The sequence below is a fragment of the Perognathus longimembris genome, chromosome 25 (assembly GCF_023159225.1).
Source record: "Perognathus longimembris pacificus isolate PPM17 chromosome 25, ASM2315922v1, whole genome shotgun sequence".
NCBI lineage: Eukaryota > Metazoa > Chordata > Mammalia > Rodentia > Heteromyidae > Perognathus > Perognathus longimembris.
The window spans coordinates 3,254,184-3,280,161 of record NC_063185.1 but is presented as its reverse complement, the minus strand read 5'-3'; positions in this window follow the sequence as shown (position 1 = coordinate 3,280,161).

Here is a 25,978-nt window from a genome sequence, read left to right as displayed (position 1 = left end):
GGGGCCCACAGCACCCTCTTCCAGAGGTGCACTAACTGGAGTTCATACAGGAGATGTCTTTAGAGCAAAAGCTCAGCATGTTTTCATTTTCCAATCTCTGTGTGGTGTGTGTGTTTGTGTGTGTGTGTCGTGTGTGTGTGTGTGCTTGCTCAGAGCCGCACTGAAGGAAACCTTTGGAAACCAGAAGCAGTGTGATCTCCCTGCTTAGGGAAGTTGGGATGGGGAGGGGGGGGGGTTCCCCATCTTTAGCTAATCGCTTTGTGGAATGCGGGACCATGTAAATTGTTTCTTGGCTAGAACAGCACAAAGCCGTGCTGAAGGAAAAAAATGCAAATGTGTCTTTCCAGAACATTCTCTCAAGTGAAAAGAAATAGTTTCAGCCAGAGCTGTCGGAATCAATCACGGGCAGGCAGGGCGAGGAAATTGAGCTGTGGATGCGTTTATAGAAAGTATTTTACATGTCAAACTTAGCTCCACTCTGTATATTTTTTGTGGCTTTCTACAGGTGATATATATATTTTTATTAGATTCTCAGTAGCAGTGCAGGGTGGGAGAAAATCCGCCCCCCAAAAAAATTATCCAACAGAGCAAATATTCATCTCTCTTCTGGAAAGTTTTTTTTTTTTTTAAATAAGAAAGCCAAGGACCTTTATTTATTGTAAGGTATACACTCAGGACACCCAATTCTGCTTGTCAAATAAGAAAATATTTTATTGGAAACCTTATGATATTTTTCTTCAGTACTGCATGCTTGGCAAACTCCTAGGGTGTACGTCAAAACCCGCATCACCGTCGAGCTGCTCTGGGAACCTTCCTTGATGTGCCACTGTAGTCGTGGGGCCCTCCCGGGAAAAGGAAACAACCTTTCTGGATTCCTCTCTGGCCCCTTGCATGGCAGGGTGGCCGATGGATTAATGTGTGTGTGTGTGTGTGTGTGTGTGTGTGTGTGTGTGTGGTGTTTATTGTCCTGTAGAAGCCACTGGAGAAAGATAGGGAGATGTCTAAAAATGCTCACGCCTGCGATCCTAGCACCTCAAGGGGCTGAGGTCTGAGGATCGTGGTTCAAAGCCAGCCAGGTCAGGAAAGTCTGTGAGACTCTTATCTCAATGAACCACCAAAAAAGCTGGACGTGGAGCTGTGTATGTGTTCAAGCGGTAGAAACACGAGCCTTGAGCAATAAGAAACAAACAATATACCTCAGAGATAGTATCCAGGCCCTGAGTTCAAGCTGCAGGACACACACACACACACACACACACACACGTCACTCCAGCTCACTTCACTAAATAAACGGTGTTGATTTGAAATCTGCCAGTGAGGACAGGACTAGGGACAGGTCGATGGCTTGGTGCATCCAATCACAGGCTTGGTTTTTCTCATTCACCTCTTTGTGGTGGTCCTAAGTGTTTTTGTTTTTGTTTTTTTTTTCCAATGGGTGGTGTGTAGACAGGAGACTACTACTTTCAGATTTTCTTGCCCTGGTTGGCTTCAAATCGTGATCCTCCCATCTCAGCCCTCCTGAGTAGCTGGGATGATGGGTGAGGCCCACGGGTGCCCAGCTCCGCCTGGCTCTTCCACCATAACGTTTCCGCCTCACCCTAGACTGGATCTCCTAACCCCTGGCCCCAAATTAATCTTTCCTCCTTCAGGCTGTCACACAAAAACACATCTTCCCTCCTCTCGAGTCTGTGGGCACGGCCACTGAAAGGCCGACTCTCGCAGCACACACAGCTGACGTGGGAGTTTGTGAAGGACTCATCCAGGTTTTCTGCAGTGACACCTTGTGTGTGGCCGTGCGTGCCCAGCCGGCTGAGCCGCGCACTATGGCGCAGGCCTGTCATCCCTGCTACCCAGGAGGCTGAGATCTGAGGGTCACAGTGCCTCTGCAGGGGTGCTGTCCTGCCACACGCATGACTCCTGCAAATAGTGCATTATGCACCTGCTGGGCGTGGCCAGAGGGGTGTTCACGTGACTCCTGCAAGTAGCACGTTATGCTAATGAGCACCCGTGCCTGTTGGGCGTGGCCAGAGGGGTGTTCACGTGACTCCTGCAAGTAGCGCGTTATGCTAATGAGCACCAACCTGCTGGGCGTGGTCAGAGGGGTGTTCACGTGACTCCTGCAAGTGGCACATTATGCTAATGAGCACCCGCACCTGCTGGGCGTGGCCAGAGAGGTGTTCACATGACTCCTGCAAGTAGCATGTTATGCTAATGAGCACCCAACCTGCTGGGCGTGGCCAGTGAGGTGTTCACATGACTCCTGCAAGTAGTGCGTTATGCTAATGAGCACCCGTGCCTGCTGGCGGTGGCCAGTGAGGTGTTCACATGACTCCTGCAAGTAGCATGTTATGCTAATGAGCACCCAACCTGCTGGGCGTGGCCAGTGAGGTGTTCCCGTGACTCCTGCAAGTAGTCCGTTATGCTAATGAGCACCCAACCTGCTGGGCGTGGCCAGAGAGGTGTTCACATGACTCCTGCAAGTAGCATGTTATGCTAATGAGCACCCAACCTGCTGGGCGTGGCCAGTGAGGTGTTCACATGACTCCTGCAAGTAGTGCGTTATGCTAATGAGCACCCGTGCCTGCTGGGCGTGGCCAGTGAGGTGTTTCACATGACTCCTGCAAGTAGTGCGTTATGCTAATGAGCACCCGTGCCTGCTGGGCGTGGCCAGTGAGGGTGTTCACATGACTCCTGCAAGTAGTGCGTTATGCTAATGAGCACCCGTGCCTGCTGGGCGTGGCCAGAGAGGTGTTCATGTGACTCCTGCAAGTAGCGCGTTATGCTAATGAGCACCCGTGCCTGCTGGGCGTGGGCCAGAGGGGTGTTCACGTGACTCCTGCAAGTGGCACATTATGCTAATGAGCACCCGCACCTGCTGGGCGTGGCCAGAGAGGTGTTCACATGACTCCTGCAAGTAGCATGTTATGCTAATGAGCACCCAACCTGCTGGGCGTGGCCAGTGAGGTGTTCACATGACTCCTGCAAGTAGCATGTTATGCTAATGAGCACCCAACCTGCTGGGCGTGGCCAGTGGGGTGTTCACGTGACTCCTGCAAGTGGCACATTATGCTAATGAGCACCCACACCTGCTGGGCGTGGCCAGAGGGGTGTTCACGTGACTCCTGCAAGTGGCACATTATGCTAATGAGCACCCAACTGCTGGGCGTGGCCAGTGAGGTGTTCACATGACTCCTGCAAAGTACTGCGTTATGCTAATGACAACCCCGCCTGCTGGGCGTGGCTACAGAGGTGTTCACGTGACCCTGCAAGTAGTCCGTTATGCTAATGAGCACCCAACCTGCTAGGCGTGGCCAGGGACAGGTATCACATGGTTCGTACAAATTGTTCAGTATGCTAATGAGCACCCGCACCGCTGGGCGTGGCCAGGGACAGGTGTCACATGGTTGAACACGTCAAAGTGTTCATTATGCTAATGAGCACCCTGCCTGCGGGGCGGGGCGGGGCGGGGCTGGGGCGAGGCTGGGCGGGGCGAAGGCGGAGCCCTCCCCACCCGGCTGCTCCTAGGCTGAAGCGAAGCCGGGCTGCTGGCCGGAGGTGGGGGGGGGCAGTGAGGGGGAGGCGGGGCAGGGGCCGCGGGAGCCGGGGGAGCGGGCCGTCCCCCGTCGTCCATGGGAGAGGACTGCGTGCGGGCTCGGGGACACCCCGATTCTATTCGTAGATGGTTGGGGGAGCCCCGATGGCAGCCCCCACCCCCCACCCCCCACGGCCGTGGCCCGGAATCCCAGCTCCTCGGCCCCCGGGGCGCCCGTTCCCAGCGACCCAGCAGGAAGAAGCCAGAAGGGAGACGCGGCTCAACGGGTGGAGCGCCGGGCTCCGCCGTGGAGGAAGCTCGGCCCTGAGTTCAAAGCCCAGGACCCGTGGGTGCGCGTGCGCATATGCACACACGCACAATCGCACACGCGCTTGCGTGTGCACACGCACGCGGGGCATACGCATGCACACGCGCATATGCACACGGCTCATGCGCACGCACACGGACACATGCGCGTGCACGCATTAATGCACACACACAGGCACGCACATGCGCACTGCAGTCTATGGAAGAGAAATGTCCGTGGCTGGTGTGTGTGTGTGTGTGTGTGTGTGTGTGTGTGTGTAAGATACCCGGGCACGCCTCCCCCAGGCCACCCCCAGCCAGGGCCAGGAGCAGCAGGGAGAGGTGGGTGCCCCTGGCTGGGGGGGGCAGGAAGAGGTGGGGGTGCAAAGGGCTGGGGGGGGAGGAGGGAGAGGTGGGGTGTCCCTGGCTGTGAGGGGAGGAAGAAGCGGGTCAGCACTAGGACTGGGGGAGCAGGGAGAGTTGGGGTGAGTGGGACTTGGGGGGCAGGGAGAGGTGGGGTGCATTAGGGCTGGGGGCGGGGAGGAAGAGTTGGGATATGTGGCTGGCCGATCGCCCATCCTGGGCTGTGTTGGGGGTTCCATTGAGTCCTGGCACCCCTCAGTTGAGGTGTGGGAGTCAGGTCTGGTTTCCTGAACCCCTATTTTTTTTTAGGGGAAGGGAGCACTGATCTTCTGATCACCCCCCCCCCGCCCGCGCCCAGGTTAAATGAACCACAGACACAAAGGACCACAGCGGCAGAAGAACCCCAAAAGAACCCCGCGCCCAGGATCCCAGAGCCGCCGCCTTCGGCCTGGAGACGGGCGGGCGTCATCTTCAAGCATTTTCACCTTTATTGTTATCTTTTGCAAAGTGGGGAACAGAGGTGTGTGTGGGGGGGGGGGGGTGCGGCTGGGAGAGAACAGAGACCCAGCAGAAGCTTCTAGGTCTTTGATCCTCAGCCTGGCCCCTCAGCACCTCTGACAGCGCAGCCCTGCTGAGGTTCTGCTGTGGCCACAGGACACACAGGACACCCCATCCCCGCTCCGTGCCCCAGAACTACAGCCATGGGGGGCATGGAGCTGAACACCCCCCTGCGGCTGGGCACCCCCCCAAACCCCACCACCCCCCACAACACCCCCCTCCCGCCGCCTGTAACTATAAATACAGAAAACTAGGAGCAGATCTGCAGGCCAGGCCGGGGCCCCCGGCAGGGACGGAGCCAGAGATGGCGGCTTTATCTCTCTTGTCCCCAGTGCAGGAATGTGGCTGGGCTAGGTCAGATTTCTGGAAACAGAAAATCTAGAGGGAGGGTGGGCTGGGGAGGAGGGGAGAAGGGGAGGGGGGAGCCCCCACCCCTGCTTCTGACCAGGGGCCTGTGTCTGAATCATCTGTGAACACTCAAGTTCTTGGATAAGAAATCTCCAATGCCCTGAGATCGGCTTCTAAGGAGAACAGAAGCAGAGTGATATTAAGTCAGCCCCCCCGCCCCCCCCCAGATATCCAGGTTGTTGTCTGGGTCACTCGTGTGTACCCCACCCCCAGCCGGTTTCCATAGCTGAGGTTGTCAGCCTCACTCAGCCCCCCTTCAGTGGTCCTGGAGCTCCGGAATAAGGCTGCTTGCTGGCCACAGGGCCTTTGCGTGTGCTGCACTTGCTCTCCCTTCGGGTCTCCTCCTGGCTGGCTTCCCACCAGTGCCCACAGAGGTGAAGGGAATTGGCTTAGCACCCTCAGGGCACCCGGTGCTAGGCTCAGTGACCTTCCCTCTGAGCTACCAGGTCCAAGTAGAGATTGCGTGGCTTACTACGCACCAGGCAGTGGGCTCAGGAACAGGTTTCCCCCCTCATGGTGCCATCAGAACCCCTACAGGTCACCTCTGGGAAGGACAGAGGAAGGTAGGGGCACCTGGGGCCCCTGACTTAGGGGAAGCCAAGAAGTTTCTCCAGGAGAAACCCAGACAGAGGTAACAGGAGATGCACGGGTTGGAAGAGGAGGAAGGAAGTATTGTGTAGCTCTGAAAATGGCATGTGCAAAGGTCCTGGGGGTTGGGCAGAGGGTGGGGGGAGGGCGTGCCCAGACTGGGGTGGTTGAAGCGCAGAGGGCCACAGGACTGGGTGTGGAATGGTGTGTGTGTGGGGGGGGGGGGTCCTCATGGGCCATGGCTGGAGCTGAGTCCTAACCTTCTCATTGGGAATTCCGTCCTGGTGACTTGCTATTCGTTGTCATTATTGTTTTCAGATGAAGGAAGGCAGGCCAGAAGAGGTTCGTGCATTCGGGTAGTGATCACGGACTGGACACTCACACCGGTCCAACGCTGGGCTGAGCAGTGGAGTGGGGCCCATCTGGACCCTGCAGAGCTTTCACCGGTGTCCAGTGAGAAGGGCAGGAGGGATGGAACCTCCATCCGCCTATTCCAAGCCTCTGGCTACCCGCTGACCTTGTGAACTCCAGGACTCCCCTTGGTTAGAAGACACCTGGGCTCTCTTTTGGGGGCCAGGGCCTTGGCTAAACCCCTCAAAGCACACAGTGTGTGGTGACCAGGAAAGGCGGGGGTGGTGGTGAGGGGGGAGAAAAGCTCTTCCTGGTACAGAAAGGCCTGTGTGGCCCCAGCAGGCCCATCCGGGTTCAAGTGCTCACAGTTGGGGAGGGGGGTGGTGTTGTGTCAGTCATGGGGCTTGAACTCCGGGGCCAGTGCTCTGCCATGTGAGCCACAGCACCACTTCTGGTTTTTTTGGATGGTTCATTGGAGATAAGGAGTCTCATGGATTTTCCTGCCCAGGCTGGCTTCGAACCTCGAACCTCGCTCCTCCAACCTCAGCCTCCTAAGTAGTTAGGGTGATGAGGTGAGCCACCCACTTTCAAGGAGTTTCCTGAGTAGGCTTGGGGGAGCCCATGGATTGAGCAGGCCCCCCTGCCCCGTCTCCCAGGCGCCCTGTCACCCGGGGGGGTGTGTGTGGGGGAACCCCACATTCCGATTCAGTTTCCGGGCTGGAGGAATTCGGGAAGAGCCCCAGTGCATAAATAAATGTGACCCCCGACCCCCGAGTGTGCACAGGCCGAGCCGGGCCCGCCCTGCTGCCCCCCCACCCCTACCTCAGGCCGGCCCTGCCCGGGCCCCCTGACTGCCCGCGCGCCCCCCCCCACCCACAGCGGCCTCCCGGCCACACCACCGCACATCACCCCCCCCCCCCCGTCCCGGCCCTCCGTGACCCCCCCCCGTCACGCAGGGACCCGGAGTGCAATGACTGCCAACCCCCCATGGCTCCTGCCTCTGCTTCCGCCTCAGGGGCCACGCCCACCGCCAAGTAATGTCCACTGCCCCGCCCACTGCCAAGCCCCGCCCACTCCCCAGCCCCGCCCACCACCGAGCCAAGTCCACTGCCCCGCCCAGCGCCCACCGCCAGGCCCCGCCCATCCCTCAGCCTCACCCACAGCCCAGCCCCCGCCCATCACCAAGCAATGCCCACTGCCCAGCCCCGCCCATTGCCAAGCCTGTCCATCACCAAGCCCCACCCACAGCCCAGCCCCCACCCATCGCCACATCCTGCCCATCCCCAGCCACGCCCATCCCCAGCCCCACCCAGCCCATCGCAGCCGTGAGGAGGTCCTGTCTACTATAAGCACCGTTTATGATTGGACCTTGGCGTCGTGAAAGGCCACCACGCGGCAGTCAGTGTGCGTCCCCCCTGCACCCCCATCGTGTCCACATCCCCACAGGGTCCCCACAGGGTCCCCACTCCTCGCCAGGGCCACAGGCCATGCAGGGTGCCGGGAATGAGGAAAGGATGACAGGAAGAGGGCTGCGGGGAGGAGGGAGGAAGGGGGGGGATGAAGAGGAGGAGAAGGGGAGGAGGAGGGGGAGGAGAGGGAGAAGGAATGGGAGGAGGAGGAGGGAGGAGGGGGGAGGAGGCGGAGGATGGGAGGAGGATGTGGGGAGGACTGACCCGGGCCATCCCGCTGCTCTCCTGGCACAGGCCCGAGGCTCTGTGGAGGCGGCCAGGCCTCCCGTTTCAGGTGGGGTGAGTGGTGAGTGGAGCCGAGCACCCCCTTTTCTGTAACAATGGGGGGCGGAGCTGTTAGTGCGGTTGCTGACTCCAGATCTATTGCTGGTCCTCCCATGTCACAAGCAGGTGGAGCCGCACCCCTAAGAACAGAACACAGCCACCCCCCCTCTCTCTCTCTCTCTCTCTGTCTCCCCCCTCCCCCTTTGCCATTGGCTACCAGGTGGTCCAGCAGGAAGGCCAGCTCTGGCTTCTCCACCCCCAGCCTCCATCCCCAGGACCCAGAACTTTCAGTGTGTTATGGACACCCAGACGTGGGGACACCCTGTTCCCGCTCTCTGGTCGCCCCAGGGCGCAGGTCACACGCCCTTCCCTCCAGGTAGTGTTTCGTGATCACCAATGCGTTGCACCCACCTTCCACCTCACAGCCCATCTGGGTCAAGTCCACCCCCAGGCCTCACCAAGGCTGGGCCTGAGTCTTCCCTTTGCTCAGGCCATGGTAGCTGCGTGACCTTGAGCCCCAGATTCTGCAGAGAGGACCCTGGCCCGAGCCTCTTTCAGCCCCTTGCCAGCTGCCACCCCCGATATGCACCTTGCCCATGCCTTAGCGCAACCCCAGGGCCAGCCCCAGCCAGTCCTGGCCCTGCTTTCCCTCACAACCATCCCCTCGTTCTCTTTAGCTGGAAAACAACCAGCCAGCTAGATGTTGGTGGCCCAGGCCTGTCATCCTAGCTACTCAGGAGGCTGAGAGCTGAGGATCACGGTTCAAAACCAGCCAAAGCAGGAAAGTTCATGAGACTCGTATCTCCAGTGAATCACCAGAAAGCTGGAAGGAGCTGTGGCATCAGCCTTGAGTGAAAAAGCTCAGGGTCAGTGCCCAGGCCTGAATTCAAGCCCCAGGACTGCCATGAATGAATGAAATAACAAAATTTTAAAAGCCTCGACAGGCCCAGGTTTTTTTTTTAATTAAATTTTATTGATAAGGTGATGTACAGAGAGGGTACAGTCACATAATAAGGTAGTGAGTACATTTCTTGTCTTGTTACACCCTCCCTTATTTTTCTTTCCCTTCCCTAGCTCTGTGTCTCGGTCTGTCTGTCTTTGTGTGTGTGTGTGTGTGTGGTGTGTGTGATCTCTGTGATCTTCTCTGTCTCTGTTTTTGTCTCTGTCTTTGACAGTCTCTCTCCTTGTCTCTATCTCTGCCTGTCTCTTCATCTCTGTCTCTCTGACTCTGTCCTTTAGTCCATCTTTGTATCTGTCTCTGTCTCACTCTGATTCTTTATCTCTGACTCTTTGCCTCTCTCTCTCGGTCTTTATCTGTTCTCTGTCTCTTTGACTGTTTCTCTCTGCCTCTGCTTCTCTGTCCCTCTCTCTGTCTGTCTCTGTCTCTCTGTCTCTCTCTGTCTGTCTCTGGTCTCTGTCTCTCTCTGTCCCTCTCTGTCTCTGTGTCTGTCTCTGTCTCTCTCTCTCTCACCATCCTGCCAGGGCTGGCTTTCCACCATGAACCTCAGCCCTCAGCTTCCTGAGTGCGGGGGTACAGGCTGTGAGCACCAGTGTGGGACAGGAAGATTCTTTGCTGGGGGGGGGGGGGGGAGGGGAGTCAGCACCTCATCAGGCGGGCCGAGCCCCGGGTGGAGCGAGTGATTCGTGTTTCCACGCACCCCCTCCACCTTTGCGAGGAAACCTTCTCCTGGTGCAGGTGGAGAAAACTAAGTCTCCGATCTCATTTGGGGATGTCTGGGGGTGGCCTGGCATTCAAACCCAGGGCTCAGGGTATTCCCCGACACACGCAAGCTTGCACCTGCAGGCTTGCACGCCCTGATTGCCTCAGTCTGCACACACACTCAAGTGGGGGAAACTGAGGCCCTCGCAGGTTGCACAGACTGGGCCTCGTTTAGAGAAAGCCCTGGAAGAGCTGCGCATCGTCCTGGGGGAGCCGTGGCAAGCGGGGGTCAGGACCTGCAGCCCAGAGTCAGGCAGCAGCCAGCGCTGGCGCCATGGCTCCGCTTGGAGTCTGGCCGGCTTTGTCTCAGGCCGTGGTGCCCCCCGCTGGCTGCAGGAGGAACTGCAGGGGGCTAGTAACTGCCAGTCACAGAGACAGAAAGGTCCTGAAAGGGCCCTGCCGGACCTGGGAGGCTCTCAGAGTTTGGATCCCTCTTTTTGGGGGTGTGGAGGGTGTGATAAACACAACCTGAACTGTCAGGGGCACAGGGCCAAGTCGGAACACCAAGTGCACTCACGGTTCACATAGACATTCCACCACACTGGAAGCTGATGTAAGGCACACCGTGACACATGGTCATTGTGAGGGACTGTGTGTGTGTGTGTGTGGAGAGAGAAAGAGAGAGCCATGGGGCTTGAACGCTGAGCTTGGGCGCTGTCCTGAGCTCTTTTGCTCAAGGCTAGCACTCTACCACTTGGAGTCACAGCACCACTTCCAGTTTTCTGGTGTTTCATTGGAGAACAGAGCCTCACAGACTTTCCCACCCAGCTGGCTTTGAACCTCACTCCTTAGATCTCAGCCTCCTGAGTAGCTAGGATGACAGGTGTGAGCCACCAGCATCAGGCTCTACCTGGGACATTTGAAGTGACAGGGACCTTCATATGTATACACCATGCACACCTGTGTGCATGCACGTACAGCATGCCTGGCCTTTGACATTCTATACCATGAGGTTCCATTCCGATTAAACGGCCTTGGCTCCTCTGCCTTCCAGAGCAGCCCATCCTAGCAACGTGGCTTGAGGGGGCAGGGTGGCGGCTCACCTTTGTGATGGCGTGGCTGGCAGGCAGAGGCCTGTCATGGTCGGAGTGGTCACCGGAGTGTGGCCAGTGGGGAGGAAACATAAATCACAGCTCAGAATGCTACCTTTGGTTTCCTATCAAATGTGTTGTGTGGCCATTACTGTAAGTGGAGAAAAATTGTTAAGAGCTGGGCCACGCTTCCACGTCAAGAAACACACACACGCACACATGCACACACACCAAACACACACAAATTCTGAGAGCTCAGGGTGCCTGGCAACCTAGTAAGCTCCTTCCACAAATGTCCTCGGAGAGTGGCCTTGGACTACATTTCCCAGCATGCTCCGTGCCGCACGGACCACGCCCCTGAGGGGCCCAAGGTCTTTCTGGGACCGGGAGGGGGCGGGGGAGAGGCGGAGGGAAGGGAGTCAGCCCCTTAGCAGGGCACCCATGAGGGACAGTGGGGGCCACCCAGGCCCCCACAGGGAGGCCAGGGGACAGGGAGGGGCAGGAAGAGCCAGAATGTCCCCTGAAGCTCAGCCAGGACTGGTTACTTAAGGAATGCACACACACACACACACACACACACACACATTCAGCCAGGTGTCAGCCAGATGTCAGGTCACACCTGCAATCTCCGCTACTCAGGGCACCGAGATCTGAGGATCATTGGTTCAAAGCTCCCCTCGGAAACAAATTCCTGAGGCATTAAAAAAAAACAATAATCCGGAAGTGGAGCTAGGGCTCGAAGGGTAGAGAGCACCGGCCTTGAGCAAACATTAACACAAAATTAACCACCAAAGCTCCCGCCCCGCGGCCGGGCGGGTGTAATGCCGCGCTCCCGCCGCTGGAGGGCAGTGTGGCCGCGGCCGAGAAGGCGCCGCACAGCCGGCGGGCGGAGGGGCGGAGGGAGGGGGGGCGGGGGCGGGGGCGGAGGGAGGGGGACTTTATCTCCAAAATAACCAGCAGAACTAAAGAAGAAGCGAGCAAGCTGCGAGGAGAGGACCCGAGTTCGAGTCCCACCACCCACCCACCCCTCCAACGGCCCGACGAGGCCCGGGCGCTGGCGCTTCCTCGCGGCTTTTTCTGCCTGCGCTGGATTTGAACCGCGATCCTCGGATCTCAGCCCCCATGAGGAGCTGAGATGGGCGGGCAGGGAAACCGGCCCGGCGGGCCAGGGCGGTGGCGGCAGGCTGGCTGTGTGTGCGCGTGCACGGGAGTGCGCGTGCACGGGAGTGCTGTGCGCATGCGTCCCGGCCGGGGCGGGCGGAGGGCCGCGCCCCTCTGGCCGGAACAAAGGAGCCGCGGGCCGCAGTGGGGCCGCGCGGCCACCAGGGGGCGGTGCGCACCCGCCGTGCGCGTCTCACTAGCAAACAGCGCGCGCCCCCGCGACCGACACCCCCCCCCCCCGCCCCTGCCGTGCGTGTGCATCCCCACGGCTAACAGGCCCGCGTGCGTGCGCGCCCCCGCGGCCGAGACCAACCCCCCCGCCGTGCGCGTCCCCAAGGCCAACAGACCCCCGCGTGCGTGCGCGCCCCCGGCGGCCGAGACCACCCCCCGCCGTGCGCGTCCCCAAGGCCAACAGGCCCCGCGTGCGGTGCGCGCCCCCGCGGCCGAGACCACCCCCCGCCGTGCGCGTCCCCAAGGCCAACAGGCCCCGCGTGCGTGCGCGCCCCCCCGCGGCCGAGACCACCCCCCGCCGTGCGCGTCCCCAAGGCCAACAGGCCATACGGGCGTGCGCGCCCCCCGCGGCCGAGAACCCCACTCCCCCGCCGTGCGCGTCCCCAAGGCCAACAGGCCCTACGGGCGTGCGCGCCCCCCCGCGGGCCTCTGACCCAGCCCCACCGACTCGGTTGGCCCCAGAAAGGACCCAGAGGCCCAGGGCAGGAGCCGGGGGCCTCCCCGGCCTGCCTGTCCCGGCCCCAGAACGAGCACCCCTGTGCCTCCCCACAGCCTCCGGACCTGCACTGTGAGGACAGACAGACAGACAGAGTTCAGATCTGGAGACATCTGCCACCCATCTGCCACCACCGATGCTGCGGTGGGGGTGCGGGTTGTGTCGTTTCCCCCCCCCCCCCCAAGCGGGGGTGGGGGGGAGCGGGGTCTGTGCACCCAGGGGCCTGACCTCCATGGTTTGAAAAAAGCCCTTCTGGGACACGGGCCCTAAGATGGCACGGGAACCTGGCGGAGCTTCGTGGAGTCAGTGAGCTTGTGGACAGACAGACAGACACCAAGGCCTGGGTGCGCCCTAACAGAGTGAGTGCTCTGGAAGAGGGGCACACACACCACAGACACACACCCAGACACACACACACACACACACACCACGTCCCTTGGGCTGTCCCGGTAGTTCAGGGTGAAGGCAGGGGGTCTGGCTTCAAAGCTAGGCAGAGCTAGGTGCTTTGGCTTTGCTCTAACCCCCACCTGGTGTTACTTTCTGGTTCTCCAGGTTGGAACGCACCCCGCATCCCATGTCTGCATTGTGGGCAGGTGTTAAGTTTGGGGGACATTTTTCTCAGGCAGGCATACTTCCTGTCAGACAAGTGTTCGTTCTTGGGGTGCGGAATGCCTCCCTCGGGAAGGAATGTGCCCTGTTGTCTCTCTTTGAAGCAATGATGGCACTTCTGTGTTTCCAAATGCCATGTGTCTGACTTGCCTTCCCCAGCCTCCCGTTTGCCCGTTGTCTGTCCTGCCTCACTTTCCCCCTAAAATGGCTTCTTTCCCCCCCCACCCTCATCGTAAGGGACGTACAGGCAGGCATGTCTCCTGTATTTGCTGTTAGCTGACCATGCCTCATTTCCCCTTAGTCTACCTGCTTCCAATCGAAAACATGGACGGGGTTCATGCTTTTGCCAATATTGGGGTTTGAACTCGCCGAGCCCTGAGCTCCCATGACAGGTGCTCTAGCATAGCTCTTTCTTGGTTATTTTGAAGATGGCGTCTGGCCTATACTTTGCGGTCCAGGTTGGCTCTGAACTGTGATCCTCCTGTTGGAGATTGGTGGGGGCGGGGGGGGGGGGGGGGAGTAGGCTCTGGATTCCTGGTGGAGATTGGGGGGGAAGGGGGGGAAACAGTCCCGAACATGAATGGCACAGTCAGGATGAAGGCAGAAAACAGGCATAGAACTGGCACTTTCTACATGCAATCACCCAGCCTTCAACACACACTTACCAAATAGCTGCACAGAGAAAAGGTCTAGAGGCCGCGCGCGTGTGTGTGTGTGTGTGTGTGTGTGTTTCAGGCAGCAAGGGAACTTAATTAAGAGCCAAGACTCCGCTTTTCCTGCAGAGCAGCAGCTAGGGGGCCTCTGACTGGAGTCGGAGCTGGCCAATTGCTCACTGTGACACCAGCATTATGAAGCGAGCAGCTCTCAGAACCTTCCAGAGCCTTCCAGTGCCGTGGGGGAGGGAGACTTCTATTTTGAGACTCGCTTCCTGTGCCTGGGCTGCTGCTCCAATGTTCCAGTCCTGCCGGCGATGCTTTTCCTCTGCCACACTGGGGCCCCAGGTGATTCAGAGCACAGAGACTGGGTTATTGGATGGGGGGGGGAGGGGCTGGGGGGGATGGGGAGGGACCCTGAATGTCCCTTCCATCCTCTGGGAACTCAGTCTCTCCCTTTTCTGCCCCTTCTCCTATCCAGGCCTCAAAGCAAGCCTCTTTCTCCTTTATTTCCCTTACGTTGTGCCAGTCCTGGGGCTTGAACTCAGGGCCTGAGCGCAGTCTCTGCACCATTTTTTTTTTTTGCTCAAGGTTAGCCCTGGACCACTTCAACCACAGCCCCACTTACTTCTGGTTTCGTTTGGAGGTTCATTGGAGATAAGAGTCTCACAGACTTTCCTGCCCAGGTTGGCTTCAAACTGTGATCCTCCAATCTCAGCCTCCTGAGTAGCTAGGATGACAGGAGTGAGCCACCAGTGCCAATCATCTGTTTACTGTGGCTAAAGCTGGACACCCAAGGCTGGCATTTGTCACATGCTAGGAAGGAAGGGAGGACGCACAAGAAAGAGATGATGGTGTTTATAAAGGAAATGTCTTCCTTTCTCACCACGTTGGAGGCTGAGAGACGAAGTGAGCCTCTGGTGACGACCTGTCGTGGGGAGTTAAGTTAGACTCTTCTCTCAATTAACCAGCAAAAGCCAGAAGTAGAGCTGTGACTCAAGTGGTAGAGCACCAGCCCTTGAGAATTAAAAAAAGCCACGGACAGCAACTAGGCCCTGAGTTCAAGTCCTGGTATTGGCACATATGCGCAGAGAGAGAGAGAGAGAGAGAGTGAGAATCACTTTGTACAGAGATAATAAAATGGTACACAACAAAATGCAAGATGCAATTAACTCGCTTTAATAGAAGGAGTTTCGTAGCTTTCAATAATGATATTAGCAAAGAAAAGAAGAGACCGGGGAAATGAACTAAACATCTAACTTAAGAGGTTAGCACAGGCACAGTGGATATAACTGAAGCAATTAGCACAACGTGATAAAAAAAAGACATAAAATTAGATTTAAAGCTGAGATAAGGAGCTGTCATCAGCTCCACAATTATTTTTGAAACGTCTCAAGTGAGCAGCACACTTGCAGTGACAATGACACACTTCCACTCAGACTGAAAACCCCAGTTTTGTCTTATTTGTGTGTGCTTGTGCTATGACTTGAAACTCGGGGCCTGAAAGCTGCCCTTGGGTTTTTGCACTCGAGTATGGTGCACTACCGTTTGAGCCATATCTCTGCAGCTGGCTTTTTGGTGGTGACTGGAGACAAAAGTCTCAGGATCTTTTTCTTCCCAGGCTGGCTTTGAACTGAGATCCTCCGAATCACTGGGCTTACAGGGGTGAGCCCCTGGCACCCACGTCACGCCCCCCCCCCCCCAGCCTTGCTAGATAGGTCAGGCCAACCTGGAACGGCACTCTGTCTCAGGCTGGGATTAGAGGCGTGCCTGACCACACCCGGAGAGCACTGCGGGATGCACACCTCGGCCGTCTACCCCTCCACCTCCACGATGCCTCCTTTCTCATTTTTTATCTACACAGTCATTTTAAACAGAAGGAGGCAAAAACACAAAGCAAAACAAAAACCCTCCACATCTTTCTCCGTTTGCTTCCTCTGCCCGTAGAACTTGGGGTTTGGGAGGAAACAGAAGCATCACAACGCTGTCATTGTGTGATTTGCACGGGGAGGAGGAGATGGGGGTGGGGGGAGCTTCCGTCTGACAGCTGGGGGGGGGCGTTCCCCAAGGTGGGGGCCGGGAAAGCACGTGTTATTCCAACCTGGCACAGGCAGGAGCTGAGCCCACTCGAGGTGGAGGAGGAGGAAGAGGAGGAGGGGGGAGAGGAGGAAGGGAGGGGAAGAGATGGGGAGGAGGAGGAAGAGGAGAGGGATTAGGAGGAAGAAGAGGGAGGGGAGGAGGAGGGAGGGGGCTGGAGAGAAGGGTGGGAGGAGAGCGAAAGGAAGAGGAGGAGGGAGAGGGGGAAGAGAGGAGGGGGAAGGGAGAGGAGGAGGGGGAAGGGAGAGGAGGAGGAGGGGGGACATGAGGGGAAAGAAGAAGGAGAGAAGGGGAAGGGAAAGAGGGAGGAGGGGAGGGGAAAGGGGGAGGAGGAGGGGGAGAGGAAGAGGTGAGGGGGAAGGGAGAGGAGGAGGGGGAAGGGAGAAGAGGGGGAAGGGAGAGGAGGAGGAGGAGGGGGGGACATGAGGGGAAAGAAGAAGGAGAGAAGGGGAAGGGAAAGAGGGAGGAGGGGAGGGGAAAGGGGGAGGAGGAGGGGGAGAGGAGGGAGGGGAGGGGAGGCCCCCTCATCTGGAGCCAGAAGCGGGAAGGGCAGTTGAACAAATCCAACGTGGACACGTGACGTTGGCAGTACTGAGTTCATCACGCAATTCCTGCTCTACAAAGCCAGACTAAAAAAAAAAATCCCAGCCAGTTGGGGGGGGGGGTTGGAGGGAGGGAGGGAGGGCAGAGCCCTTCCCAGGGGGTAACCATGTGCTGACCCGTGTCCTTTGGGGAGCCCTGGGGACCTGGGGAGAGCACCTCCTTGTTTCCTCTGACACAGGCGTGCGGAGCAGTGGACTTTTATGCAAGTCCCAAATGGGACTCTCGATTTCCTCATTCATTCATTCATTCATTTGTTCAACAAAGCCTACTCTAAGCCGAGCCCTGGGTGCTGGGGTCCAAGGAGATTCTTTGACCTTGAAGAACTCAAAGTCAATCCAGGCACAGAATGTCCATGGCAGGGAAGATATTGGGGCACCAGCCAGGGAGTCAAAGTGTCAGATACTGAGTTCAAAAGCTTGGTCTTGAACAACAAAAAATAATAATAAAGGCAGAAAAGAAAATGCAAAGGGGGGAAACTGAGGCACAGTGCCATCATTGACCCAGGTAGAGGCATACTTACATGACTGGATTGCTGGGAATGGCCAGGTACCTGGGAACCAGTTCCTCCTGAGTCTGCCCACCTGGGAGGAATCCATAGGCGGCTCATTTGGACAGAATGGCTGGGCGACTCAGGAGAACATGGGAGTGTCCAGTCGGTTAAACATTTTTCCCAGCTTCCCAGGGTTCTGGGCAGGGGAGGGCAGGAATGGCGATCACCTCAGACTTAAATCCTCCCAAACCTAAAAATCCAGACAAGAGAAATACCCGGGTCCACAACTTCAAGTTCTAGGGAAGGGAAGAGAGAGCAACCCCCGCCCTGCCCTCCATTTACATGAGAGTCAGGACATACAGCCAGGCACCCGTGGCTCATGCCTGTCATCCCAGCTACTCAGGAGTCTGAGATCCGAGGATCGAGGTTCAAAGCCAGCCTGGGCAGGAAAGTCCATGAGACTCCAATGAACCACTAACAAGTCTGCAGTGGAGCTGTGGCTCAAGTGGTAGAGAGCTAGCCTTGAATGAAAAAGCTCAGGGACAGTGCCAGGCCCTGAGTTCAAGCCCCAGGACTGGCATCACACACACACACACACACACACACACACACACACACACACACACACACACGCATAACAACAACAACAAAATACCTCAATGTGGTTATACAGCTAGGTAAGCAAAAAGAAGAAGGACCACCATGTTGTGTCTGCCTTCCTTCCATTGTCCTTGACAAGTAATTTTCTCAGATAAATGAAGGCTGGCATGTGGGAACCCCCCCCCCCCCACCTGACAGCTGCCATTATCCCCCCTACCCCTGCCCCCCCCCCCACCTGATCTGAGAGCCGGAACAAAGCCACCTCTACGGGAGACTAAACTGGGGGTGATGGAAAACGTCAGATGGGACAGGCCTTGAAACAGGATGGAATTGAGAACAGGCGCCCCCAAGAAGCTCTGTGTGCTTGAAAAGACAGGAAGGAGAGAGGAGCAAGTGAGGGTGAGAAGGAAGAAGGAAGAGAAGGAGGGAGGGAGGGAGGGAGGGAAGGGAAGGGAGAAAGAGGGAGGGAAGGGAGAGAGAGGAAGGGCGAGAAGGAGGGAAGGAAGGAGGGATGAGGGAGGGAGGGAGGAAGACAAGAAGGGAGGGAGGCACAGGGGAAGGAAGGAAGGAGGGAAGGAGGCACAGAGGGAGGGAGTCTGGGAGGGAGGGAGGGAAGGAAGGAAGGAAGGAGAGATGCAGGGAGGGAGGCACAGAGAGAGGGAGGGAGGGAGGGAAGGAGGGAAGGAGAGAGGGAGGCACACAGGGAGGGAGACTGGGAGGGAGGGAAGGAGGGAGGGAGGAGGGAAGGCAGGAAGGGAGAGAGGGAAGGTGGGAGGGAGGGAGGGAGGGAGCTGAAGGTTGAATCCTGGTCCCAGAAGGAAGCCCCCCCAGCTCACCTGGCCTGTGCCGGTGGCTGCGTGGTGGATCACGGCCTCCACCGGGGCTGGCCTGCGTGGCATACCTGCACTGAATGGCTGCTGGAGGAAGATCACTCCTAGAGAGGAAGACGGGCTCTTGTGGTCCTCTGGGGAGGCAGTGTCCTGGGGGCGAGTGGCCATCCATCCCAGCAAAGCCGGGCGGACTCTGCCTGCCAAGCTCCCCAGATCCTGACCCGCAGCTCCTTGCTCAGGGGCTCCCTGTTTCCATGGCAGCAGCGGGGCCAGGAGGCTGTTTCTAGGTGCCCGGCACCCCTTCGGCACTATCCAGGGATGGCTGAACTGGGGTTGGCATACAAATTCAGGGGTTGGAGCCAGGCACAGGTGGCTCACGCCTGTCATCCCAGCTACTCAGGAGGCTGCTATCCGAGGATCACAGTTTGAAGCCAGCCTGGGCAGGAAAACCCAGGAGATTCTCCTCTCCAACGAATCAGCAAAAAGCCAGAAGTGGAGCTGTGGTTCAAGTGGTAGAATGGGTAGCCTGGAGCAAAAAGCTCAGGGACAGCGGGCAGGCCTTGACGGCAAGTCTAAGGACCTGCACAAATAATAATAATAATAGTAATAATAATAATAAATTTCTCACAGATACCAGAATTAAGAGGAGGTACTCTATGACCCAGGGTCCTTTAGGGAGTCCCCAGACACTGTAATTATTATGAGGAGAAGCAGGGGAGGAGAGATGGGGTGAGCTTGTCCAGCTAAGTTATATCAGTGGACTCTGAGCACTGGACTCTCCCTGGCTGTCTGCTCCCCACCCCCACTGCCCCCGGCCATGGCTCATCAGAGAAGAGAGATCGAGGCCCAGAATTTGAGTGTGTGGAGGATGGGTTGGTTTGTGAGTGAAAAGTTGGGTCCCCAGAAGGACTCTGCCATCGGTGGTTGTGAGGTGAGTGTGAAATGAGGAGACCAGGTCTGGCCGTGCTATGTTAGCCATGGGTTGGAGAGAGAATTGTTTTTGATGGGGGCCGTCTTGTCTTCATGGTGGAGGAAGGGGAAGTCCCGCCTCCCAGGTGAGGGGTGGGCTGAATTCCTAGAGGCAGATGCAGGGAATTGAACCATAGGTTACTAAGCCTGTCAATTCTGTGCTTCAAACTCACTAGATACTGGCATTTCCTGTGACCCTGCCCCCTGCCCCTGCCCCTGTTTAAGTGAAGACCAGCTCAGATGTGCGTATGTCATGCCTTGTGTCTCTGTGTCTACTGGCCCTTCTTCCAATCACCATGGCGTCCCACTTCAGCTCTCCATTGGAGTTGATCTGGGTTGTTGATGTTGTATTTCTACTCTCTCTTTCCTCTCCTGCTCTCAGGGCTCCGTTTTCTGACAGTGTGAAGTCTACTTGCTGGGCTGCAGGTATTTGTGACAGGGATCCATTCACTGGCTTTCCAATAGACTTTCAATTCAACCTCTCAAACTGAGGCTTCTCTGTTTCCTTGCCATACACCAGGTGGGCAACATGTGAGGCAGAAAGCCGAGTTCAGGTGAGTCAGATCGCCCAAAGGAAGGCGTTGGTGTCTGGCAGGGATCTGCAGAGTGGGCGTGGAATGGCAAAGCCTGAAGATGCACAGTTAATGCAGCTCCACTCCCAGTGAAAGATGGATACTGGAGCTAACTAGCACCATCTTGCCATCTTGGTGGGTGCCGAGTACTTTCTGAGAACTCTGGAGGGGATCTAGGACATCCTTTGATCTACAGACATGTTATGAATTGTTAAGCTCCAGGAAAGCCTTGCTCCAGAGAATACTTACTCTGCTTGTCCTTGATTACTCCTCCCCTAGATAATTGGTCCTTGAGTCCCTGATTGTTCTCCTAGATGGTTTGCTCTGCTTAGGTAGAACACTTTCCACGTTTAATTCTTCAGAAGGTTGTAAGGGAACTCGGTCTTGAGAAACAGAGAAGCCACCATTTTGAGAGGCTGAATTGGGAATCCTTGTTGGAAAGCTGGTGACTGCAGGTGGGCTCCTGTCCCAAAGACCTGCAGTCCCTCAAATACACATCACCCAGTCAGAAAACTGAGCCATGTGAGTGAGAGAGGAAAGAAAGAGCAGAAACACAATACCAACACACCAGATCAGCCCCAATGGGGAGCTGAAGTGGGATGCCCTGTTGATCAGGAGACACAACACAGGAACACGAGGTTTGGCGTCATGGCATCTGAGCTGGGCTAGGCTTAAATAGGGTCAGCATCAGAGGGCAGGGTCACAGGAAACTCAAGAGTCTCACAAGTTCAAAGGACAGGACTGACAGGTCCAGTAACCTATCACCCAATACCCCACTCCTGCCTCTAGGAATTAAGGACTGCACATCACCTGGGGTGGGACTTCCCCTTCCTCCTCCATGAAGACAAGATGGTGCCAGTTAGGCTGAGCCAAACCACTTCAACACTGGATGTGATTTGGGCCTACGTAAACTGTGTGCTGGCTGCATTTGGGGCTGCAAGTTCTTTGGGACCAGAGTCCACTTGTAGATGCTGGCATTTTAATAAAGGCTCCCAATTCCATCTCCGAAAGCGTGGCTTCTGTACCTGGCTAATCCAGTTCCCCCATCCTATCAGGCAATGTCAGCAGCGTCATGGTGAACCACGATGGCTGGCACAGAGGGGATTAGAATACACTCCTCAGTGTGTGGGAGAGGGCCTGGGGGGGGGAGCCCCCCCACAGGCTGGCTGCTCGCTCTCTGGTGTGTCTGCCTCTCTGTCTCTCTGTGTCTCTTACTCTGCCTTTCTGTCTCTGTCTTTCTCTCCCTCTTGCTATGTGGTGTGTCTTCCAGCTGTCTCTGTTTCTGTCTGTATTTCTGTCTGTCTCTCTTTTTATCTCACTCTGTATCTCTTACTCTTTCTTTCTGTCCCTGTCTCCCTCCCTCCCTCTCTCCCCCTGTCTGTCTGTCTCTGTCTCTCTCTGTCTCTCTGCCTCTCTGTCTCTGTCTCTCTCTCTGTTTTGTCTGCCTCTGTGTGTCTGTCTCTGTCTCTGTCTCTCTGTCTCTGTCTCTGTCTCTCTCTCTCTCTGGTTTGTCTGCCTCTGTGTGTCTGTCTCTGTCTCTGTCTCTGTCTCTCTGTCTCTGTCTCTGTCTCTGTCTCTCTCTCTCTCTGGTTTGTCTGCCTCTGTGTGTCTGTTTCTGTCTCTGTCCCTCCTCTCTTTGCAGCTCCAGGTTTGGAGATGGCTTTTCCAAAGGAAGTGCCTTCCCAGCAGAACCGTCCCCCCACCCCCCCCCCATGGCCCTGGCACCCAACATTGGCTTAAGGAAGCAGCCATTAGTGCAGATGAAATGAGCAGTTGCATATGGGCAGAGAGGCCCTAATGGGCATCGGATGCCTTAATTACACCCTTTCCAGCACCCTGGACAGCTCAGTGATGAATACAACAGATGGACAGACTTAGCATGAGCGGCTTCCTCACTCTCCTCTCTCCAGACCCACATGCTTCTCCTGGCACCACCCTCCCCCCCTTCCCGGTCACCACAGAACACCAACAGGCCTTCGATGTCACAGAGACACAGGTGACAAAAGATGAGTCTCTAAATTCCATTATCTGGAAAAGCCGCATAGCTAGAGTTATGTAAGTGGGAAATCATTGACGTGTGTGTGTGTGTGTGTGTGTGTGTGTGTGTGTGTGTGTGCGCACACACGCCAGTACTGGGATTTGCATTCCACATAAGCTTCACACGCTTGCTTAGCCTTTTCTGTTTAAGGCTGGTGCTCTAGCCCTTGGGCCACAGATCCACTTCCAGCTTTTTTGTTTTGCAGGTCCATGGGAGATAAGAGTCTCGTGGACTTTCCTGCCCTGGCTGGCTTTGAACCACGATCCTCAATCCCAGCTCACCTGTGTAGCTGGCATTCCAGGCATGAGTCACTGGTGTCCAGTTGAAGCATTTGGAGAAGGGATGAGTTGATGATTGCTGGAATGACCCAGCACTCTGGAGAGATCCTTGGGTTTCTTGTGAGAAAGGGTGAGAGTTCAGCTCACCCCATCCTGGTGACAAACACCCAGAAACCTGGCTGGACAAGCAGGCCCAGGGATCTTTGGGGCCCCAGAGTCCATGCAGAAAGGGCTCAATGTGCTTAAATCCTAGGATTCCAGCTCTGCCTTCCCATACCCATTGGGTTTTCTCCTTTATAAACCTTTTTACTGAGCGTATTCACAAAAAATAGAAAGCCTCCACAGTTTGAAGTCCATTGGAGACCCAAGCAGGTTATTGACTTCTGACCTGGCCCTGGGAAATCTTTTTTAAGTTTGTGAAGCAGGTGGTGGAGCAGAACCTATTTTTAAATATTTCACTAGGCTTACTATGGCTTCTCTTCTCGCAGAAATGTCAGGCCACGTCTCCACTCTCCCAAGTCACTTCGCGTCTCCATGGTGGTGAATTACCAGCTCCTGCTGCCCTTCCACCAGCCAAGTCCATGTCCAAAAGGTATCTCCTTTCAAAGATGGGCACTGGTGCTCACGCTTGTAATTCCAGCTACTCAGAAGGCTCAGATCTGAGGATTATGGTTCAAAGCCAGCTCCAGGCAGCAAATTCCCTGCGATTCTTGTCGCTGATGAGCCACCAATAAAGCAGAAGTGCAGCTGTGGTTCTAGTGGTAGAGCACTTGCCTTGAGCAAAAAGTGAAGGGACAGTGCCCAGGCCCCGAGTTCAAGCCCCAGAATCTGCATTAAAGTAACAACAAAAAATAATGAAGTACTGGTTACGTCTGCTAAGCAGGAAGAGTCTCTCATAAAGAAGAGGTGAGCAGTGTTGAATGACATCATGGATGGGATGAGTTTGTCAGACTTATGTCACCTCACGCTTTGGGCTTTTATTCTCTCCTCCTGCCCCTGAGCAGAACACCTGTTGACCGTGTGGCCTCTTCTTGGCATTATTTTACCTAATTCTCCCAATAACTTCAACTATAGGTATTTGATCCATTTTTTTTTCTGTAATTGGGGAAATCGAGGCTCAGAGAGGTGACGTAACCTGCTCTAGGGCACATAGCAAGAGGGTCAGCGCTCTTGGTCTTTCCCCAAGTAGAATATCTATGGAAGTGGGTCAGCTGGTTCAAGGTTTCACAAAAGAATGAACTAATTGTGTAGCACTATGATCTGACTGAGGGCAACCCTCCAAACCCCGTGGGCTTGGAACTGAGTTTCCCAGAGAGGCAGTGTTGAGTGAGGCTTCATGGTAAGCAGGATCTGGGTTCCAATCCTGATTTTTGTTCTTGATGATTTTTTTGTGCCATTCTTGGGGCTTGAACTCAGAACCTGGGAGCTGTCCTTGAACTTTATTCATTCCAGGCTGGTGCATCTGCCCCACGTCTAGCTTTTTGGTGGTTCATTGGACATAAGAGCCTCACAAACTTTCCTGCCCAGGCTGGCTTTGAGCCTTGATCCTCAGATATCAGCTTCCCGAGTAACTAGGATGAGAGGTGTGAGCCCCAGCAATCAGCTTCCAATCCTGGCTACACACACACACACACACACACACACACACACACACACACAGCGCACTCCTTTGAACTGCAGATCTTGTTACAAATAAACATCATGTGTGCACATTCCTCACAGTCCATGAACATTTCACTGTCAAAAATTCCCTCAAGGGGCTGGGGATATAGCCTAGTGGCAAGAGTGCCTGCCTCGGATACACGAGGCCCTAGGTTCGATTCCCCAGCACCACATATACAGAAAACGGCCAGAAGCAGCGCTGTGGCTCAAGTGGCAGAGTGCTAGCCTTGAGCGGGAAGAAGCCAGGGACAGTGCTCAGGCCCTGAGTCCAAGGCCCAGGACTGGCCAAAAAAAAAAAAAAAAAAAAATCCCTCAAGAAATGAGAATGGCCAAGAGACATATGAAAAAGTGCTCTAATCACTGGCCATAAAAGAAATGCAAATCAAAACAACATTGAGATTCCATCTCACCCCAGTAAGAATGTCCTATATCAAGAAAACTAACAATAACAACTGTTGGAGGGGATGTGGCCAAAAGGGAACCCTACTTCATTGTTGGTGGGAATGTAAACTGGTTCAGCCACTCTGGCAAGCGGTATGGAGATTCCTCAGAAGGCTAAACATAGAACTCCCCTATGACCCAGCAGCCCCACTATTGGGTATCTATCCAAAAGACCACAAACATAATCACACTAAAGCCACCAGCACAACAATGTTCATCACAGTGCAATTTGTCATAGCGAGAATCTGGAACCAACCCAGATGCCCCTCAGTAGACGAATGGATCAGGAAAATGTGGTACATATACCCAATGGAATTTTATGCCTCTATCAGAAAGAATGACATTGCCCCATTTGTAAGGAAATGGAAGGACTTGGAAAAAGTTATACTAAGTGAAGTGAGCCAGACCCAAAGAAACATGGACTCTATGGTCTCCCTTACAGGGAATAATTAGCACAGGTTTAGGCAAGTCACAGCAGAGGATCACAGGAGCCCAATAGCTATACCCTTATGAACACATAAGATGATGCTAAGTGAAATGAACTCCATGTTATGGAAACAATTGTTATATCACAGTTGTAAATACTTTCAACGTGCCATATGTAACTGTAGCCTCTATTATTGATGATATTCCTGTATCACCTTCCTGTGGTTGTACCTACACTATCTCTGTATCTTATCTGAGTATGTTGGAAACAGTGTATACAGGTATTAGAACCAGGAAATTGGAAGGGAATCCCAAAATCGAGAGACACAGGGTAAAAAAAGACAACTACAAAAGCAATACTTACAAACTGTTTGATGAAAATGAACTGAACAACTGAACAACTTGTGGGGGGAGGGGGAAGGGAAAGAGGGAGATGGAGGGGGGGGGGGGAATGAGGGACAAGGTAACAGTACAAGAAATGTATCCAATGCCTAATGTATGAAACTGTAACCTCTCTGTAATTCAGTTTGATAATAAAAATATATTTTAAAAAATTCCTCAACCAGAGACTCCAGTAGCTTACTTATGACAGCCATCCTAGCTACTCAGGAGGCTGAGATCTGAGGATCACTGTTTGAAGTCAGTCAGGACAGGAAAGTCTGAGAGGCTCTTAATGCCAATGAATCCACAATCAATCAATCAATCAATAGATCCAGGAGCAGAGCTATGGCTCAAATGGTAGAGTGCCAGCCTCAAGCAGAAAAGCTCAAGGACAGTGCCTAGGCTCTGAGTTCAAACCCCAGGACAGGAACACACACACACACACACACACACACACACACACACACACACACACTTCTACCAAGTTTTCAACCTGAACTGAACTTCAAGAAAGAACTGTCCACTGTAATCCATGTATTGTCTGAAACAGAGTCAGAGTCCAGCTGAGAGAGGGATCCTAGAGCACCAATCACCAAAATAACAGCTACACCTCACCTCTCAGTTGACATAACAAAGCAAGAGTTATTTCTCGTTGCTGGAGGCAAGGAACAGAGGACTGGGAGAGTCATGTTTTGTCCCCAGCTCACATGTGCAGAGCAGCTCAGGTGAGAACTTCAGCCCCATTGCATGGGGAAGATGTCCAGTAACCAGCGCTGTGTGGCCCCCAGGCCTACAGGGCCCCAGACAGATGGCCTGGCCCACCACAGAGAGGAAGAGGGGTCAGCATGCTC